The 17,555-nt window shown below is 42.4% G+C and overlaps 1 protein-coding gene across 4 annotated transcripts in view; it reads left to right on the forward strand.

Moving 5' to 3' along the window:
- The window catches only part of ABLIM1 (actin binding LIM protein 1), a 227,775-nt gene that overhangs the window by 159,935 nt on the left and 50,285 nt on the right, over positions 1-17,555 (forward strand). The gene's annotated exons all lie outside the window — the stretch shown is intronic.

Here is a 17,555-nt window from a genome sequence, read left to right on the forward strand (position 1 = left end):
CTCTTTCCCAGGAAATATATTAGGAGCAAATTACAGGAAGTAGGACTATTCTAGAAAGAGGTGAGGGGGGATAAAAAGGAATTTTTAAAAGGAAAACATAGCTTAGAATAGAATAAAATCCTACTGTACATTTACCAATATAGTTTGATTTCAAAAATTCATTCTGTCATTGCTCTACAGCATGATAATTTTTCTCAGTACTATACTTAACTAACATATTTTGGGTCTACTAGTTTGAGGTATAATTCATTCTTTAAACAAGCATTTAGCATTTAATGCTTGTACTTGCTATCTGATTGCATAATTATTGTTATAATATACAATTATAAAGGACACGGTCCCTGCCTTAATGGAACTTAAAAGTTAGTGGCAGTCCTAAAACACAGAAATATCTAGAAGCTCAAGGCACTATATGAATGGAATAAATGAATGCTGTTTAAGAGTGCAGTTGAGGCGGGGTCATATCCAGGGGAAATTGATAAGAAAAAGTCCCTAGAGAAGGCAGCTTTTGACCCAATGCTTGGTGCATTGGTATTTTATCATATAAAGTAGATTATTTTTGCAAAATATACCTACTATGTGCTCAACACCTACAGGACTCTGGAAATGTGAAAATGAATAAGACAGTGTCCTTTCTTCTGAGAAGTGAAAAGTCTAGTGGGGAAACCGGTTAAGTAGCCAGCAGTTATAATTTATTGCATTAGATAAATGGGTGTCTACTTCCATCAATGTTTAAAAAGTTTATATTCGAGACCAGAAATAAATGCAAGTCGAAGGGAATGCCCGAATCTGGGGAGTTGGAGAAGGCTCACTCTAGAAGTTCTCAGCCTGGGCTGCACCTGGTGTTGCGGTCCGGGAGCCACACGCCTGGAGTCGAGTTCCCTGGTAAATGCAACCCGTGTCCCAACCAAGGACACTCGAGAATCATCAACACCAAGTAGAAAGATTAGCAAAGGATTTATACAAGTACAAGTATAGAAGCTTACACAAACTGTCTGGACAGGGTCCCACTCGGAGAGAAGTGAGTGAGACCCCGACTAACAGTCGGGGGAGGCCTTTATACCCTTCACAGGGCGGGAAGTCCCCAAGGCGGGAGGGAGCTGTTTAATTTTGAATCAGCCAATCAGGAACCCAGTTCTTCCCGCCCCAAGCAAGCAACCAAGTTTCTTACAGAAGCCAAAATGTGCTGTTAGCCCTGAAGCTGTTCTTCCGTTTCTTTCGTCACACTGGGAATCACTAGGGGAGCTGGTTAAAGCTGCTGGTGCCCAAGCCCTTCCCCAGAGCTACTCCACCTCTCTCGAGGGGAACCTATAATTCTTTAAAGCTGGACAGGTAGGTTGAGACCAGATTGTGGAGGCTGTTGAATGCCGGGGTAGGAAGTTCAACTTTTGTCAGTAGGTAATGGGATGACATTAAAGACGTTTTATGCAGAGAGGATTGTGATCCATATGGTGTTCAATAAAAACTAACCTGCCATTTAAAGGTCCTTAGCTCAGTAAAGGGCCTCTGGTCCAGTTGCTGAGTGGTGAGGAGGGAGGACGATCAGCATTTCTTTGCAGAGTGGCTGCTTTGCAGGGCAGCCGGGCTTTTCCTGTCTGTGTGCCTGCCGGCCTGTCTGCCTGTCTGTCGTCAGAGGAGCCGGCTGGCTTTGACTAAGTTCAGTAGACTTTGCTAAGGAGCACTTGGATGCCTTGACCTCAGAACTCAGGCCAGTCTGCTGCCCTGGGGCAAAGTGCAGGCTTGACACCGGCTCAGGTCACAGGGTCTAACACTTCAAAGGTTCCAGAGCTGTGTGACTGCACAGAATCACCGGTCCATGTCTGTGACTCAGGCCGTCATCTGAGTCCCAGCATCTAGCCACGACAAGGTCACTGGCTCCCCTCTGACAGGACCCTCTGGGAGGGGGGCGCAGGTGCCTGCCTCCTGGCCAGAACTCTCTGCTTATCCTGGCTCCAGCCCAGAGGCCTGCCCTTCCAGAGGAATCCAGAGGGTTGGTCACATAGCAAACCCCCACCCAGGCTGTAAAGACTGGAATGTGAATCATGTATCTCTTTCTTTGCAGGATACAGAAATGCTTTGGTCGTCATCCAAAGACATGAGCTTTGCTTTTAAATGGGTTCTGATTTGGGTATTGCCAAACATGGGGTCCTGAATTCTTTCATACATCTCCCTCTCCGTCTTAGAATTTACTTTGCACTCTGTTTCTTCTTCCTGCAGACCATTAGCACTGACAGTGATGGCCAGAGCACCCCTCCCCGCTGCTCCTAGTGAAACAGTAGAGTCTGGGCTCTGCAGATTCTGGGCTGGAAGGCTTGGTTGTTTGTTAAGGGGGTAGAGTCCAGCCACAGTGGGAGAGGAAATCAGACAAGGTTGTTTTTAAAAGCAAGCTGTGTTTTTCTGACTGTTCTGGTATTGGTTCCCACCCTGAAGACTCCTCTAACCCTGGGGAAGAAAAAATATTTTTAGTCTGATACTGGGCTGTAGGCAGACCAGAGCTGAACCATCTGTAAAAGAGTTGATAACTCAGAGCCATGGTTTTAGTGGAAATAACTTGTAAGGATCACCCAAGACTCCAAAGCAAGGCAAGGGCTATGCCCAAGGCTCTGGGTCTTACCCTACTCTCATGAAGTCCTTTAAGAGTTATGTTAGAATAGAAATATTGAGGAAGGAAAAAGAATGGGTGGGATAGAGAAATGTTTCTAATTCCTGGAGAAGATAAAAATCGTAGAAGTGGAATTTACTTTAGAGATAGCAACTTGATGAAGAAAAGCAGTTGACAAACTAGAATCTCCCTGAATTGGGATGACATGTTTCCTGTACACTATATAACAAGCTTAAATATTTTTAATTTAAAAAAACCCTGCTTTCTGTATGTTTCCTACAAGTTACAAAGTCATTACTAAGATGATAAATACAGGGGACCTGCATGCTCTTTCCTTTCCCCTCTCCCAGGCACACACTTGTGCCATTTGGCCGCCAGGCCATGTGTATTGATCATTGATTCCCTTGGAGCATCTGGCAGGGATGAGACGCTTTGGATTGCTGTTATTGTGCATTCCTGATAAGATGATAATACAGGGGACCTGCATGCTCTTTCCTTTCCCCTCTCCCAGGCACACACTTGTGCCATTTGGCCGCCAGGCCATGTGTATTGATCATTGATTCCCTTGGAGCATCTGGCAGGGATGAGACGCTTTGGATTGCTGTTATTGTGCATTCCTGACTCCAACATGCTCTTGAGTTGGAAAGGAGACCAGGAATGAGATCACGAGTAATAAGAAACCTTAAGTGTTTGCCCTTGAACAAGAGACAAAAATTATCCAGTTGGGATTAGATTTCAAGAATGTTGAACTTGAAGGCAAATATTTATCTCCTGGTGTTAAGAAAGGAAAAGATGTAAAACCTTTGACCTTGACTGTAGGGTGGTGTCTGCATTTGAAAAATGGGTTGCATTAAACCGGAAGCATGATGAGTTTCTCATTGTTCCTTCCCTGGAATTATGCAAATAGTTTTTAGCACATGCAGAGCAGCAGCTGACCTGGCGTTCTACTCAGTGTTCACCGTAATATCCCATTGGATTCTGAGAGTCTGTCCCTCTTGGGTCTAACTTCCTAAAGAGACCCCTTAAAAATCCCTTTCAGAGTGTAAGTATTTGGAAAGAAAATGGCCTAGAATCAGCTGGTATTTTGCAACCCAGTTCATCCTCTCCCTGTGTCATAGTACTCAAGGTAAATTTACATGTAATTAACATTTCTTTTACCTACATAGCAATCTTGCAAACTAGGCAGAAGCAATACCTTTCTACCCTTTTAACATTATAGAACATACAAGTCTTCTCAGACAGTACATAGGTTTGGGGGAAATAAGCAGTTGGGTCCCAATACATCCAAACATGCTGAACGTTCAGTACAGTGTTCAACCTAACAGATTTCTCAGACATCCACCTTTTACATTCCTGACGTTGCACATACCGAGACTGGGGCTGCCTAATAACATGTCTAAAATGGGCCAAATGACACTCTCCTAACGAGACCCCAGGAACCAGGATCATTTTCTAGTCCACAATATCAACCTATCAGCCCAGGTGAGTTATTGTTGTGCAAGGGATAGTCTTCAAAGATCCCTTGGATCCTACCTGGGTAGTTAGCTGCTGTACTCCCTCATGAGAATTCATGGAAGAAGGGAAAAAAAAAAAGCATATTATTTTTAAGCTGTCCAAGTTACCAAAGAAATTTCCAGTCTTTCTGACCCTTGGATGTAGGGCGAAGGGAGAATGGACTTAATCAAGAACCCTAGATTGAACACTAGCTCTGTAACTTAGAAGGCTTTTCTTAGTCCATAAATAGGCATAAGAGTAATAGGGTGCCCCCGAAGCATTGGGTGGATTAAACGGGAAGGTGCTTCACAAACGTTCAACTATAAAACAAATGCAAAATATTAACAATAAAAATAATGGATAAGAAATGTTTAAGCTCAATCATGAGAGGAAAAGTGAAATCTTTTAGTAGCCCCTGAAGTCCTCAACCTTCCAATTCCAATTCTTTTTTGATCCTTGCCAGTGGGCCTTAGCCCTAACTGGAAGAAGCCACTTTTGAAGCTTCATGACAAAGACTTGTTCAGAGTGGTCCAGGGAGTGCCAGCCATTGCCTGCTGATTTTGAGTCTATTTTGGAATTAAATATGAGGACTATTTGCATTTCATCCACGTCTCTCCATCAGTTCATCCACGTCTCTGGAACAGAAAGACGAGGATAAAAGGAGAATTGGAAATTGCTCAGTGACACTCTGGAGATACTGGAATAATGGATACCTGATGGGATTAAAGTACAGAGAGGCCATTTTATTAAAAAAAAAATCATTCACTTCACAGAGGTTAGAAAACACTTTGGGAATCTATTTGGTAAAGTGCTCTTCATTTGATTCTTCTTATTTAATTCCTTCAAATTCCTCTCGGATTAAAATTGTAGTAAACGGCAAACACCACTTTGGATAACTGTTTGGCAGCACTCAATCCGAACATAAACGTATGCAGTGACCTTGACATACATTGTCTACTTTTATGTATATGTACCACTGAAATGTGTATATAATTCACCAACAGACATGGGCAGGAAATTTCACAGCAACACAGTTCAAAACAGCCAACATTTAAAAACTACCAAAATGTCCATCAAGAGTGGAATGGATAAATAATATGTAGTATAATTACATAAAGGAATACTATGGAATCATGAGACATGGTAAAGTACTAGGACACACAGAATCATGAATAATTCTCAAGGTGTTGAGTAAGAGAGGCCAGACATATCTGCTTCCTGTTATGTAAACTTCAAAGACAGGTGAAAGTTAGAAGTCAGCATAGTGATTAGCAGTCAATGACTAGAAGAGGACATGAAGGGGCTTCTGGGTACAGATAATGTTCTCTTACTCGGTTTGGGTGCTAGTTACAAGTTGTGTTGCATTTATGACAATTCATTGAACTAGAAATTTATGATTTGTGCATTTTTTCCAGTGTATGTCCTACTTCAGTAAAGAAGTTTACTTAAAAGAAAAAAAAATTAAGGTGTACCTCTTTCCTACTCCAAAGAAAGGAAAAAAAAAAAAGTGCATTCAGGACTTCCTGCCTACCTGGTAAGGGAGAACACTGTGATATAATATGTAAAATGCATGGCATTTTTTGTAACAAAGAAAAGAAAGAAAGCCAAATTGTAGAACAGACTGTAACAACAATTACCTTGGTCAGGGAATACCAAGTCTAGCTAACACCCAAGGAAATTCAACCCCAAATCCTTGGGTCCCTGGTTACCCTCTAAACTATGTTGTATTCCTTAATAACTTTTCGGAAGAGACTAGTGGGATGATGTTATCCACGCTACTTAATCAGTTCCTGGTTTCAAGGAAGTACATTTAATATCTGTGAGACATGACATGACTTGGATTTGAAAATGACAGGCAGGCTGGAGCTGCCAGGGCTGCTTTACTAGGATTTAGGATCACATTGTCCCATACCACGAAGACCACCTATGTCAAGAAATAACATTTGGGAGAGTTGTTTTTAAAGGACTTGGTGTTTTTTCTAGTGGTTTTGGTTTTTTGTTTTGTTTTTATAACATTTGATCACACCGTTTGAATAGTTGGGGGTGGGAGGGATCGTGAAAGTAAAATTTTTGTTAAGGTCTTAAAAAATCATCTAGTCTTCCTTGAGCCTTAGCAAACTGTAAAATATGAAGACCTTAATTTGGTACAATAAACTTTTATTTGTATTCTTTAAAAATAAAAGGAAGTTGAAAGATGATACTGTAAAGTCATAGGAAATCCGCCTTTTTAGGGCAGATCCCAGCAAGGGTCTCCCCTCGTGAATGGAGCTGCTGAGGGTAGGGAGTCTGGAGGACCTGGTGCTTCTAAGTACAGTCTGGAGTTGGACAGACTGGGATTTAGACCACAGTTCCATTCCTTGCTAACTGAGTAACCTTGGGTGATTTCTTGATGTCTCTAAGCTTTAATTTCCTCATCTGTTAAATGGACATAATTCCCCCATCACAGGGTTGTAGGGAGAGTCAGATGGAATATGGTTTCTGAGGTGCTTAGCGTTAGTATCTGGAAACAGGTAAATACTGAAATGACAGCTGGGGCTCTGAAGTTCATCCTTTAGTTCTCTTTTGGCCATAATTATGCAGGAAATGGTTGCTCAGCATCTAGAGATTTGGGAATAAGGGCTTCTGTTGGCTTATTAATTTACCCGACATTTCTAGAGAACTTGCTCTATGGAAAGCAAGAGAGATCCTAGAGCTATGATGACACATGTGCGGCGCACGTCTTTAAAGGGATGTATAGTCTAACGTGAATGAGAGGGAGCAAGCTCAACCTGCACTCACTGGTCCCAGATACTTACTTTGGTATGAAGTGAACTTGCCTTTGGTTATTTAATTTTCATAACAATCCTATGTGGCAGGTTTTCTTATGCCAGTTTTTACAGTTGAAGAAATAAGTCCAGAAAAGTGCCCAAGGCCACACCATTTGCAAGGTCAGAATGCAGACCCTGGATTCTCTTGATTCCAAAGCCCATCTCTTTCTACTCCATGTTGGACAGTGGGATGGGGCAGACAGCCCAGCCATAATGTAACTGAAAGCGGGGTCCGGCTGCTCGCCTCTCAAAAGCCAATAAAGAGGCCAGGTTGGTGGAAAGGAAAGTTTGTTTTATTTTGGTTGCTGGCAACCGGGGAGGGTGGATGCCTATCCAAAGGCCAACTCTCTGTCAAGCTCTGACAGTCATCTTGAAATTGGTCATCGGTGGTCAACCAGCATCATCTCGATTGTTTCAGGTACAGTTAGTCTTCAGTTTCAGGTTCCGTTCGTTTCCGTTTCTTTGAGGCCAGTTCTCGAAATTGTGGCAGCTTATGCCGTGGCTACAGCCTGGTCATCATGTAGTTCACTTCTTCCACCTGGCGGGGGTTTCAGTATCTATAGGACAGCTCGCAGGATGTGGCTCAGAATATTGTCTATAGACCTTAAGGAGGACCTAAAGGTCCTTGACTATGTTTAATGACTAAACTATTATTATTCGGTCACCTTTGACTGTTTTCCTTTGTTTCTGCATTTTCTCACTTCTCTGATTAAACTTATTCTTTGGCTAAAGTTTTTCCACAGACAAAAGACGGGCTGAGGACGTGGGGGACAAGGGCCATATCGCCCTTCTCCATTTCAGTAATGTTAGAGGCAAAGTTAAATGTGTGGGACAGCCGAAGCCCAGAGCTGTGGGGGCACCAGAGAGCAGAGGTTAGTCTCAAATGCAGATATCCGTGCATTTCAGATTTATGTTTTGCCTTCAGTGTAGTTATTTGCTCTGCCTTGAAATTTGGCAAACTATTCAAAATACATGTTAACAAAACTTCTCAGTCATTTTGGCTATCTTTTTATATCATACAGGATATTTTTATTTATTTTTCTAGTTGCCTAAGATTTCTGAAACAAGAGAAGTATTGTATCCATGATGTGGTGATATCAGTACAAGAGAATCGAACTTGGGTCCGAAGACCTGGGATGTTTCCTAGTTCTGACACTTAGCTGTGTGACCTTGGTTTTGGTGCAGCAAGTCATTTGGCCTCTGAGCCTCGGTTTGATCACCATAAAGCATGAAGGATGATGTCACCTGCTTCAAAAGTTCAGAGGAAACTCCAATTAAGTATTGTGCATGAAAGCACACAGCCAAAGAACCAGCCTGAGAGATTCCCAGTAGCGACACTAAGGTTAATGGCGTATCCCAGGTTTTCGTTTCAACGTCTCATGTGGTCCCCGGCAAGTTACTTAATCTCTCTGCAGCTCCATTTCTCTTGTTGTACAAGAGAATAGTGATTCCTCTGAAGAAAGAGAAATACTGATTAGATTAGCAAATTAGGCAATTGTTTTCTAATCCCTTTGAAAATGTTCGAGTCTTTAGACAACTGCTAACAGTACAATATTGCACACATATATCTAGCTTTCTTATATGCAGGTATATTTTGTTCTGCAAAAAAAAAAAAAAATCTTTATTTTTCAATAGCTTTCCAAAGGAATCTGGACCCCCCCGCAAAAGGAATGAATGCATGCACTCCCTGATGTGTCCTTGTGAACAGTGCACAGGAAAGTTCCTCTTGTCTTCTGGTCAGGTCTTTCCCCCACTCCCTATTGTTTTCTTTCTTTCTTTTTTTTAATTGTCCTGTCTCTTTATTAAAGAATAGTTTATGTACCATAAAATACAGTTTATTTTTATTACATTTAAACAGCTGTGCAGCCATCACCACAATGCAGTTTTACTTTGCAGTCAACCCTGTGCCCAATCTTATTCCCATCCCCATTTCCAGCAACCACCAATCTACTTTGTATCTCTTAACTTTTGCTTTTTCTAGAAATTTCATAGAAATGGAATCAATATGTAGTCTTTCATGTCTGGCTTCTTAACATCATGTTGTTGAGGGTCATCTGTGCTGTATGTATCAGCAGTTTGTTCCTTTTATTTAAAAGCAGTAACTGCAGTATTGCATTATTTGAACATTTATTTAAAAGCAGTAACTTTGCAGTATTACATTATTTGAACATTTATTTAAAAGCAGTAACTTTGCAGTATTGCATTATTTGAACATTATTTGAATTATTTAAACACATTTTGTTTATCTATTCACTAGTTGAGAGTCATTTGGATTATTTCCAGTTTGGGGCTATTTTTGGAGAACACTGCTGTGAACTTTTGTGTGGACATAAGTTACCATTTCTTTTAGTTCAAAACCTAGGAGTGGAAGTGCTGAGTTGCATGGTATATTTATATTCAACTTTTTGAGATACTGCTAAAGAGGTTTCCAGAGTAGCTATACCAGTCTCTTATTGCCATATAAATTTTAGGATTGGCTTGTCAATGTACAAATAATCTGACTGGGATTTTGATAAAGATTACACTGACTCTATTGATCAATTTAAAGAGACCAGTTTAGGTCTTTCAGGGATGCACACATCTACAGATAATGTTTATCTAGCACTGTTAAACTGCAAAGACTGCTTAAAAGTTTTTGCCCTTCACTCCTTGGGAGGAGATGAGATAGCAGTAACCATCTGCCAAAAGCCAGTATGCAGTTACACCGGGATGTTGCAGCCTTTTTTATTCTTTTATATTTTGAGCTGGTCAGAGGGAACCAGAGGGCTGGAATGCCATTGCGTATTTCTCTCTGCACCGTTTTGTGCATCTTCTCTGGGGAAGACCAGCTGCCACCCCTCCCCCTGATGTTTGGAGCAGGGGCCGCAGTTGGGGCTCTATAGTCGGTGAGGTGGCAGGGCTGCAGGATGCTCTTCTCTGTGCAGACTGGCTGTGCACAGACTTGTGGGGAGCCCTGTGGGCTTTGTGCAAGCTGCCTGGGCAGACTGATTTATTCACCTTTGCCCAGGATCCAAACTTTGGGCCAAGGCACACCCTCACTATCCTGCCTAAACAGGATGCTGCATCAGGAAAAAAAAAAGCCTCCCGGAACAGGGGAGTGGTAGCTTCGGGATCAAGCTGGTCCAGTTGCACTGGAAACCTCTCCCACTCCAAGGGAAAGAAACAACAAATGCAGAAAAGCCTGAGTCACCCCTCGCGTCACATTTCTACAGGAGCAAAATGGAAACTACTGTGATTCTGCCTCTCCCTCCCCACCCACTCACCTATCACGGAAGCAACATCCTTGTTACTCCCTTTGGCTTCCTCATCTACTGTCAGGTTTCCCCAGTTCACAATGATCTGCATGGACTTAGGTCAGTGCTTACAAAATATAACAAAAGCAGCTTATTTCTGGGCCCCACCCCAGGGCCATTGAACCCATTTTTAAAGAGCTCTTGGGTGTTGCTTATGTGCAGAAAAGTTAGAAAACCCCTGACCTAGGCCAACACACTAACCTCCAAGTGTTTGCATGTCCTTAGTCTGAAAGCACCATCAACCAGACCCATGTTTGTGAGAGTCTCAGGGACAGAAATGCAATTTGTTTATTCCTTTGGGTATTCTGAGCACCATCTCTGAATCAAGTTAGATTTTTAAAATGAGACTGCAAGGGCTTCCCTGGTGGCACAGTGGTCGAGAGTCCGCCTGCTGATGCAGGGGACGCGGGTTCGTGCCCCAGTCCGGGAAGATCCCACATGCCGCGGAGCGGCTGGGCCCGTGAGCCATGGCCACTGAGCCTGCACGTCAGGAGCCTGTGCTCCGCAACGGGAGAGGCCACGGCAGGGAGAGGCCCACGTACTGCAAAAAAAAAAAAAAAAAATGAGACTGCAAACCTAGACCTTGATAGTTTAACTTCCCTTGTGAGAATGATTTCATTCAACGACCTTTCAGTGCTGCACCCTCAGTTTTTCTCAAGGGTCTGTGTAAGAAACTAGTTGGACGTTTCCAGCCATCATCGAAATTAGTGTGGAAGTTGCTTTGCTGCTCCAGAACTGAGGTCCCCCTATGAGAATTCCTTTGGTGCTTTTTGGAGGCAGTTTACGCAACAGGAGGCCTGGAGTCAGGCGACCTGGACTCACAGCCCAGCTCTGCTTTTTGGAAGCGTTGGGAGCTTTGGAGAAATTGTTCACTGTGAGCTTTCATTTTCTGCTGGCAGAACAAGATTGTAAAATAGCACCTACCTCACAGGGCTGTCTGAGAGCCATCACTCAGAGCCCTTGGTACCATGCCTGGAACAGAGCAAGACCCTACCGAACCTCAGCCTGCAGTGACTGTTACTAATTTAGAATCAGGAAACCTTGCCTCTCTAGTGACAATTGTATGTGACCATTTTTTTCACACAGTGAGACTTTGTGGCCCATTTTCCCTTTTGTCCTCATCTACTAAGAAGCTCGGATCCCAACAAACATGTTTGCCCGAGTGTGGAGCCTTTTGATTTTTTTTTTTTTCCTCTAAGGTTTTTGTTCCATTGTTTTCAGGTCACAGCCTTCTCTGATAAGCATCTGGAAGTCCTTTTTGGAAGGAGGCGTGGCATAAGCTATAAGTTGCTGAAGGCCGACCTCAAGGGCCATGTTTCATATCTCCTGGGCAGTATCAGGAGTAAAGCACTCCAAGAGAAAAGGGGTAAAGAGAAACTGAAAAGGGCAGTTAGCCATTCCGGAGCTAAGCAGATTATCTGTCCAAGGACGGGGTCTATAATTACAGTTTTGTTTTCTACTCCCAGTGGCCTGTTACACTGGCACAGGGCTTAGGGCGTCAGAACTCCTCCTGGCTGTCAGACACTATGGAGTCTTTGGTTAAATTCCGTTCCCTGCCGTCAAGAATGTCCTTTCTCTACCTAGATTACTTTTCTGTTAACACTGCCATGTGAGCTTGTAGAGAGACAGGATTTCACACAGAATCATAGAATTTTACAGCAGGATGGGACTTTTTACAGAGGAGGGTCCTGGGCCTTGGAAAGGGTAAGAAGTGACATAATTGAGGTCCCATGAGTAAGAAACAAAGAAATAATACCCCAGTCTCCTGATTCTGAATCTTGTAACCCTTTCCCTGCACCCCATGTCCACAAGGAGTTCAGGGCTCCTTTCTCCTGCTTTACAGCAGGTGGTATTTCCCCAGATGGTATTCTCACCTGTATGATAAAGTTTACACTTCAAGTTAGAGATTAACTAAATAGGAACAATAACCACACAAGTGTGACTTAATCAGCACCATTAAAGGCAAGTGATTTTTAGCACTTTGAATGTGTATGCAGGTGCTTTTATAAAACTCAACTAAATAAACAAATAGTGGATGGTCCATTGAGTTTAATGCCAGCCCGAATGTGGACTTTTTAACATGTGCATTTTGAATATGTGAAAATAAGTAAGGTTGTAATTTTTTAAATAGCAGGGTACAAAGATGGACGGAAAATGGTGATGACAGGGCTGGAGTGAGCCCCAGAGGTACATCTGGCCTCTCGGGCTGAGGCAGAGCTGGTGTTCCAGGGTGTGGGCCTGGGGACAGGTACCCGGTAACCACTGCTTATGAAGTCACCTGTCACAACAGAACCCACAGTGCTTCAAAAGTTTGCAATCAGGGAACTTCCCTGGTGGCACAGTAGATAAGAATCCGCCTGCAAATGCAGGGGACAAGGGTTCGATCCCTGGTCTGGGAAGATCCCACATGCCGCAGAGCAACTAAGCCCATGCACCACAACTACTGAGCCTGCGCTCTAGAGCCCACAATCCACAACTACTGAAGTTAGTTGGCCTCGCGCCTAAAGCCCATGCTCTGCAACAAAGAGAAGCCACCACAATGAGAAGCCCGCGCACCGCAACAAAGAGTAGCCAGCCCCCTGCTCACCGTAACTAGAGAAAGCCCGCGTGCAGCAACGAAGACCCAAAGCAGCCAAAAATAAATAAAATTAAATCTTAAAAAAAAAAAAATAGGGCTTCCCTGGTGGCGCAGTGGTTGAGAGTCCGCCTGCCGATGCAGGGGACACGGGTTCGTGCCCCGGTCCGGGAGGATCCCACATGCCGCAGAGTGGCTGGGCCCGTGAGCCATGGCCGCTGAGCCTGCGCATCCGGAGTCTGTGCTCCGCAACGGGAGAGGCCACGACAGTGAGAGGCCCGCGTACCGCAAAAAAGTTTGCAATCAATAGCCTCCTCTCCACAGTGGATTGTGTGTTCCTCATCTGTTTGTAGATGGATGCTGTTTAGTCTCATTTTGCTCATGATCTGAAATACTTTTCCTTCTTCTAAAAATGACTCTAATTTAAATGCTTTGGATTCAGCTACATCCAATTTTTTTGGTTAGTTTGCATATAACCCCATCTGTGTTCAGCTCTGATACCTTTCCTGGCCCTGTGCACAGGGCTTGTCTATGAACCATCATGGGTGCCTGCGTTAAGAAGAAGTGAAACAGAGACAGGGTGGCTCACATATGCAAAGGAGGGGCTCCCCTATCCTGAGCACATGACCCTGTGCCCCCCGCCCCCCAGGCCTGCACTGCTGCACAAACAGAAAGACTTTTAAACGGCTGTGCAACTGCCCTTTGATTCTGGCTCACTGTATCTCTTGACATGTTCAGCATCATGGGATGAAGCAAGTGCACGGGTCAAGACCGATGCCCCTGGCGTTATGCTGGCGGTGTTTCTCAGCATTGGTTTTGCTCATGATTTACAGAGCAGAGCCCTGCCACAGGAGCACTTGACAAATCTTCCGTCCATCTTGTATGACAGCTCATGTAACACAGTTACCCTCCTTTGCCTGTCCTTGGGAAAGGGCGGCAGCGTCCAGAGAGCCTTTTGTCAGCATCCCAAACCGTGTTAACAGGCCTTTCTGTGGATGGCCCTAGAACCATCTCTGTGCAAAGGATTATTATGTTGTTATTCCTATTATCATTGTATGCAGTACATCACAACATTTTCAAAATGTCATTTGATCGTTCATCCTAGCATCACTGTGAGGTAGATATAGCAGTGGGGTACTGTATGCTTATTAGTAGTTACGGTACTAGTTAGGAACATGTGCTCCAGAGCCAGACTACCTGGGTTTGCAGCCTGGCCCTACCACTTTCTAGCTGTGTGACCAGGAACAAGTTTACTAAATCTCCCTCATCTATAAAGTAGGGAATAATAACCTTAGGAGGTTATTGTTAAACAAATGACTGAATGTTTATGAAGTATGTAGAACAGTGACTGACACAGAATAATCATAAAAATGTTCACTTTTATTGTTATTGTCAGCATCAACTTCATCATCTCTACTTTGCAGTAGAGCTTCCAAGAGTTTGTGATTTGCCCAAGATCACGTTGGCAGTTATGACTCCAAGAGACAATGGACTTTTTTCCTCTTAGTCTTTTATTTCCTTATTACACAGTAACATAAAAATGAATTCTTATAAAAGATCAAAGCAATACAGAAACATGTAAAGGAAATTGTTAGGTTCCCACCCTGCTCCTTCCTCTTTCCTCACAAGGAACCATAGAAAACTAACTGGTGTGCATTTTCCCTGTCTTCTCTCCGTGCAGGGCACACACATAAAATCAATATACATATATATATGTGTGTGTCCTCTCCGGCATAAATAATAGTGACAGTGCCTGACTTATAGGGCTGGATGTTGGGGGGCAGAGGGTGAGGGCAGGCAATATACTAGCCCATACTAGCTCATCAGCTCCATGAGTTAAGTGCTATTATTCTACCCATTTTACAGCTGTGGAAGTGAAGGTTAGGGAGATTGTCACCTTTACGGGACCACATAGTGCTGAAACTGGATTTGAATCCAGTCACACCCCAGTAGCTCCACACTTTTGACCACTACTGTATGTGACCATATCACAGGCATTATTTTTCCACTTGATTTTTTTCTCTTAGTAGTGTTTGTTTGAACTCTTCCCATATAAATACATATACGTTTACTTCTTTCTTTTAATGGCTACGAGTCGATATTTTATTTCACTACTTTCTTATTTAGGTGGCTTCTGTTTCCTTGTTCTTTGCTGTTATAAGTAATTCAAAACTGAATATCCTTAATACATACACTTTTGGGCACATGTGTGAGAATTTCTGTAGAATGGCTTTTACAAGTGGAATTGTTCATCAGGGAGTAGTATGTACGTATACATTAAATTTCAATAAATATTGCTTTCCCAAAAGAATTTTGCTCACCAACAGTGTGAGAATGCCTGTTTCCTCACATTAGCCTTCTTCTTATCTTTGCCAATTTGTTGAATAAAAACACTCTTTTTCTAAATTGTGTTTCCCTGATTCCTGGTGGGGTTGAGCTAATTATTTGGGGGCTTATCTACCTTTCCTCTGGAAATTGCCTTTTGCCCATATTTGCCATTTATTTTTCATTGTAGATGCTCTTTATAAATTCTGGATAATAGTATTTTCTCCGAAATGCATGACAGATATTTTATCCCTGTCTGTAACTTTGTTTTATGTCTAGAGATTGTGTGTGCATGTGTGTATGTGTGCAGGCACACGTACACAGTCAATATTTATCTTTATTGTTTCTAGCCTTTGCCTTGCTTAGGAAAACCTTCCCACGTTTGTTAAAACAGTCTCCTACATATTCTTCGAATATTTCTATGATTTTGTTTCAACTTTTAACTTTGTACCTCTCTAGAATTTGTTTTTGTGTAGGTTGTGAGTTAGGAATCTAGATTTAACTTTCTCTAAGTGAAAAACTCATTGTTCTCACCGTTAATTGAATAACCCATTTCTTTCAACTCATTTGAAACACCACCTTTATCATAATTCTCTTGTTCTATGTATGGCTGGCTGTGCACCTGGTTCCTCTCTTCTGTCCCACTGATTTATTTTCTATCCCTGCACCAATATTAGAACACTTTAATTATTTTAGCCTTAGAATAACTTTTTATTCGGGAAGGGAAAAACCCCCTTCACTGCCACTCTCTTTTCCAAAGCAGTTTTTATATTTTTGTGCATTTTTTTCTTCCATGTGAACTTTTAAAATCAGCTTGTCAAGTTCTATAAAAGAAACTCCTGTGTGTATTTTGACTGAGAATGTATTGCATTAATAGGTTCATTTTGCATAATTTGGCATCTATACTATATTTAGTTTTCCCATCCGCAAGTATCATGTCTCTATTTCTTTCATGCCCATCAGTTATTAAGATCCTTATGTAGATCTTTCATCGAAGGGTTTATTTGTTGCTATTACAAATAGGGACCTGTTTTCCCATCACCTGGACTTAATTTGTATTACTAGTGAATAGGAAAACTATTGGTTTTTATACATTAATTTTTTATCTAGCTACTTGACTGAACTCTTTTATTAGTGACCTTTATACTGATTTCTTTTCTTGATCTATCACATGGGCTAGGACTAAAGAAAAACGCTGGTGAAAGTGTACACCTCTGCCTTGTTCTTATCTTTAATGAGAACGCTTCTAATACTGCACCACTAAATATGGTAGATACACTTTATCAGCTTGAAGAAATTTCTTTCTATTTCTAGCTCACTGAGGGCGTGTGCTTTTCACTGCAGACTACACCAGATTCCCGTCAAGGGGCCTTAATTCTGTCCCCTACATTTTCCTTGAGAATTCAGAGATTATCCAGATGCCTGGGACCTCCCAGCACTGATATCCCAGCTGACTCAACACAGTTTAGAACTGAGTAATATTTTCTCTTCCTCCTTTCACTCACATTGGACCCTGGATGGCCGAAGAGAAAGGGCTACTTTGTGTGAACATTTCCTATACTCCCCTCACATGCCCCCCCCATCCCAGCTCCCACCCCCCGCCGAAAAAGTAAATAAACAATGCTGTGTGGATAAGAGCAAAATTCCACTTCTGGAATTTTCTGGCAGGCACCACTGAAAAGGTTTCATTCCTGGCTTCTACTTGTAAATAACTTCCATTTTTTTTCCCACTGGGTTATCTTGAGTAGCTGACCACCATCTCACACTCTAGTAGCTAATTGGTTTCATAGTTTCTACAGGGGGGTGTGAGAAAGGAATCACTACCTGACCTCTGATTTCCTGTTGCGATTTCACACAGGCACAGGGTGAAGTCACTTCTAACTCTGGGCTCTCAGCAGTATCTTGTGCACAGTTAATGCAAAAGAAATGTTTTTATGGTCGATTGATGAAATGATTTAATTGCAGAGTGCATATGATAATTTTTGGGTGGTGAGACTTTTTGCTAAGATGTGGACGAAAGGATTTTGCTTTGTTGGGCATGCATTTGGAGCATGACTCTAAAGGGACTTGGCACCTGTCTACAGATTTGTCCCTGTGTCCAGTGACATTTTGCTTTGGGGAAGTCAACACCCACTGTGGTGGCATCTGTCATATTTAAGAATGTGAAATGCCTCAGTAAAATGCCTTCTTCAGAAAACAATTAAAATGAGACTTTGGCAAAAGATTGTTATAAGCAGCAGAGAAGAGAGTTGGGGCTCCTTCCAAGATAAAAAGCAGCATATGATGTCTTTTACTATGGTTTTTCTCATCTTGATGTAAGCTGGGTAGATTATATTATTTTCAGACTGTTTAGCTAGGAAAGCAAGAACCTGCTAAGTAGGATCCTTTCTTTTTATTATTGCTTTAGTACAAACCAACACTGGCCTCCAGCATCAATTTGGATGTTAATGTTTTTGAGG

The sequence above is a fragment of the Lipotes vexillifer genome, unplaced genomic scaffold (assembly GCF_000442215.2).
Source record: "Lipotes vexillifer unplaced genomic scaffold, Lipotes_vexillifer_v1.1 scaffold240, whole genome shotgun sequence".
Classification (NCBI taxonomy): Eukaryota; Metazoa; Chordata; class Mammalia; order Artiodactyla; family Lipotidae; genus Lipotes; species Lipotes vexillifer.